General features: G+C 34.8%; 1 non-coding gene across 1 annotated transcript; it reads left to right on the plus strand.

Moving 5' to 3' along the window:
- Window positions 1-442: 442 nt before the first annotated feature.
- Window positions 443-550, plus strand: LOC127748010 (small nucleolar RNA R71). Its single transcript, XR_008009953.1, has one exon. It is a non-coding gene; the product is annotated as a small nucleolar RNA R71 (small nucleolar RNA).
- Window positions 551-4,466: the final 3,916 nt, after the last annotated feature.

Genomic DNA, 4,466 nt, shown 5'->3' on the forward strand with positions numbered 1-4,466 from the left:
CTAAACCTGTTTCTTCTACCATTATTAAAGCCTAGTTGAGGCTTTTGTTGATCCTTCCATGAGAAATTTGGAAGATATCTCCATGAGGGATTATAGGTGTTTCCATAGGCTTCACCCATGTAATTTACCTGTTATATGCATTTTGCAATCCATTCAGACTCTGAGAAATCATGTTGACTTGCTGAGTCAGCATTTTGTTCTGAGCCAATATGGCATTCAGAGCATCAATTTCAAGAACTCCCTTCCTCTGAGGTGTCCCATTATTCACATGATTCCTTTCAGAAGTGTACATGAACTGGTTATTTGCAACCATGTCAATGAGTTCCTGAGCTTCTGCAGGCATTTTCTTCAGGTGAATAGATCCACCTGCATAATGGTCCAATGACATCTTAGACAATTCAAACAGACCTTCATAGAATATATCCAGGATGGCCCATTCTGAAAGCATGTCAAAAGGACACTTTTTGGTCAGTTGCTTATATCTCTCCCAAGCTTCATAGAGGGATTCACCTTCTTTTTGTCTGAAGGTTTGAACATCCACTCTAAGCTTGCTCAGCTTTTGAGTAGGAAAGAACTTGGCTAAGAAAGTCGTGACTAGCTTATCCCAAGAGTTCAGGCTATCTTTAGGTTGAGAGTCCAACCATACTCTAGCTCTGTCTCTTACAGCAAAAGGGAAAAGCATAAGCCTGTATACCTCAAGATCAACCCCATTGGTCTTAACAGTATCACAGATCTGCAAGAATTCAGTTAAGAACTGAAAAGGATCTTCTGATGGAAGTCCATGAAACTTGCAATTTTGTTGCATCAGAGAAACTAATTGAGGCTTTAGCTCAAAATTGTTTGCTCCAATGGCAGGGATTGAGATGCTTCTTCCATGGAAGTTGGAATTTGGTGCAGCAAGGAAGATGTCTTCTTTTTCGAGATTCTCTGTAAGGTTTTCTCTGGATTGTTGTGCTTTAGCTTCTCTTAGCTTCTTCTTCAATGTCCTTTCAGGTTCAGGATCTGCTTCAACAAGAATGTCCTTGTCCTTGCTCCTACTCATATGAAAAAGAAGAGAACAGAAAAGAAAGAGGAATCCTCTATGTCACAGTATAGAGATTCCTTTGTGTGAGTAGAAGAAAAGAAGAATAGAAGGATAAGAAGAGAGAAGAAGAAAAATCCGAACACAGAGAGAAGAGAAGGTTCGAATTATGAGTAGAAGAGAAGTGTTAGTAGATAAATAAAATAAATAGAAAGAGAGAGAGGGAGAGAATTTCGAAAATTGAGAGAAGAAATAAAATTAAAATTAAAATTTAAAACAATTAGTTAAATAAAAAGAATTTTGAAAAAGGGTGAGGGATTTCAAAAATTAGAGAGAAAAAAGTACTTAGGTGGTTTTGAAAAAGATAAGAAATAGTAAAACAAACAAAAAAATCAATTAGTTAGTTGGAAAAGATTTGAAAATCAATTTTGAAAAGATAAGAAGTTAGAAAAGGTTTTGAAATTGATTTTGAAAAAGATATGATTCTAAAATTTAAAGTTTGAATCTTTCTTAACAAGAAAGTAACAAACTTGAAATTTTTGAATCAAAACATTAATTGTTAGTGTTAATTTCAAAAATTATGAAACAAAGATAAGAAAAAGATTTTGAAAATCAATTTTAAAAAGATTTCAAAAATATAAAGGAAAAATGAAAAAGATTTGATTTTTGAAAAAGTTTTGAAAAGATAAGATTTTTAAAAATGAAATCTTGACATGACTAACATGAAATAACTAATTTTAAAAATTTTTGATTAAGTCAACCCAAAGATTTCGAAATTTATGAGTGAAAAAAGGAAAAGATATTTTTTATTTTTTAATTTTTAATGAGGAGAGAGAAAAACACAAAAATGACTAAAAACATGAAAATTTTGGATCAAAACCAATGATGCATGCAAGAACACTATGAATGTCAAGATGAACACCAAGAGCACTTTGAAGATCATGATGAACATCAAGAACGTGTTTTTGAAAAATTTTCAAGAAAAGAAAAACATGCAAGACACCAAACTTAAAAATTTTTAATGCTTAGACACTAACAAACTAAAAATGCATATGAAAAACAAGAAAAGACACGAAACAAGAAAATACGAAGATCAAACAAGAAGATTTGTCAAGAACAACTTGAAGATCATGAAGAATGCAATGCATGAATTTTTTCGAAAAACGCACAAATTTTAAAAATGCAATTGACACCAAACTTAAAAATTGACACTAACTCAAACAAGAAACACAAAATGTTTTTGATTTTATGATTTAATAATTTTTTTTGTATTTTTTTTCAAAATTTTTTTGGAAAAACGAAAAAGTAGACAAATTTTGAAAGATTTTTTAAAACTTTTTGAAAATAAAATAATGGTTGAAATAAGAAGAAAATTACCTAATCTGAGCAACAAGATGAACTGTCAGTTGTCCAAACTCGAACAATCCCCGGCAACGGCGCCAAAAACTTGGTACACAAAATTGTGATCTCAATGGCGCCAACATCTTGGTACGCACAATTGTAATCTCAACTCTTTGTCACAACTTCGCACAACTAACCAGCAAGTGCACTAGGTCGTCCAAGTAATAAACCTTACGTGAGTAAGGGTCGATCCCACGGAGATTGTCGGCTTGAAGCAAGCTATGGTCATCTTGTAAATCTCAGTCAGACGGATTCAAATGGTTGTAGAGTTTTAATATTTAAAAGATAAATAAACATAAAATAAAGATAGAGATACTTATGTAATTCATTGGTGGAAATTTTAGATAAGTGTATGGAGATGCCTCATTCCTTTTGAATCTCTGCTTTCGTACTGCCTTCTTCCAATCCTTTATACTCCTTTCCATGGCAAGCTGTATGTTGGGTGTCACCATTTTCAATGGCTACTTCCCGTCCTCTCAGTGAAAATGGTCCTCTACGGTTTCTCGCATGGCTAATCAGTTGTTGGTTCTCGATCGTGTAGGAATAGGATTTACTATCCTTTTGCGTCCGTCACTACACCCTACAGTCGTTAGTTGAAGCTCGTCATAGTCATCCCATCCCAGATCCTACTCGTAATACCACATACAAGGTTTAGACTTTTCGGATCTCAAGAATGCTGCCAATTGATTCTAACTTATACCACGAAGACTCTGATCTCAAGGAATTGAAGGCTCTGTTGTCAGGAGAGGCATCAAATGCATGGACCAGGAATCCAAGAGTTACACACTCTAGCTTTCGCAGGCAGAACAGAAGTGTTTGTTAGGCACGCGTTCATAAGTGAGAATGGTGATGAGTGTCACGGATTATCACATTCATCAGATTGAAGTGCGAATGAATATCTTAGAATAAGAATAAGGATAAATTGAATAGAAGAACAATAGTACTTTGCATTAATACTTGAGAAACAGCAGAGCTCCACACCTTACTCTATGGTGTGTAGAAACATCACCGTTGAAAATACATAAGAACAAGGTCTAGGCATGGCCGTGAGGCCAGCCCCCAAAATTTGATCAAGAGATCAAAAGATGTTCTCCAAGTCCAGAGATCCCTAATACAATAGTAAAAAGTTCTATTTATACTAAACAAGTTACTAAGGTTACAGAAATAAGTAAATGATGCAGAAATCCACTTCCGAACCCACTTGGTGTGAGCTTGGGCTGAGTATTGAAGCTTTCACGTGTAGAGGTCTTCCTTGGAGTTAAACGCCAGTTTGTAACTTGTTTCTGACATTTAACTCTGCTTTGTAACTTGTTTCTGGCGTTTAACGCCAGAATAGGGCAGTAAGCTGGCGTTAAACGCCAGTTTGCGTCATCTAAACTCAGACAAAGTATGGACTATTATATATTGCTGGAACGCCCTGGATGTCTTCATTCCAACGCAATTGGGAGAGCTCCATTTGAACTCCTATAGCTCCAAAAATTCTATTTCGAGTGCAGGGAGGTCAGAATCCAACAGCATCAGCAGTCCTTTTTCAGCCTCTGAATCAGATTTTTGCTCAGGTCTCTCAATTTCAGCCAGAAAATACCTGAAATCACAGAAAAACACACAAACTCATAGTAAAGTCCAGAAATGTAAGTTTTTCTTAAAAACTAATAAAAATATACTAAAAAGTAGTTAGATCCTACTAAAAACTATATAAAAACAATGCTAAATAGCGTATAAATTATCCGCTCATCATCCATCACACTAGACATTAGTTTGGTCCAAGATCTTTCTAAGATGATTGTTGAGCACAATCCTTCAGTAGGGTTCGTTCTTTCTATTAGAATTTTCCTGAACAAAATTTTGGGCTTAGATTAATTAGAAATCATTCTTCAGATCCATACACAAAATTTATTGTTGAAGACTTTGATTCATTTGATTATGGTCATGACATAGTTGTCAAGGGTCGCTCAAGTTAGTTAATGAGAATTTATGAGACCTATACTACTTATATGGCATACTAGACAAACAAATTGGTTCCAAAATAAACATTGCCGTCTTG

The sequence above is a fragment of the Arachis duranensis genome, chromosome 5, assembly GCF_000817695.3.
Source record: "Arachis duranensis cultivar V14167 chromosome 5, aradu.V14167.gnm2.J7QH, whole genome shotgun sequence".
In the NCBI taxonomy this organism is placed as follows: Eukaryota; Viridiplantae; Streptophyta; class Magnoliopsida; order Fabales; family Fabaceae; genus Arachis; species Arachis duranensis.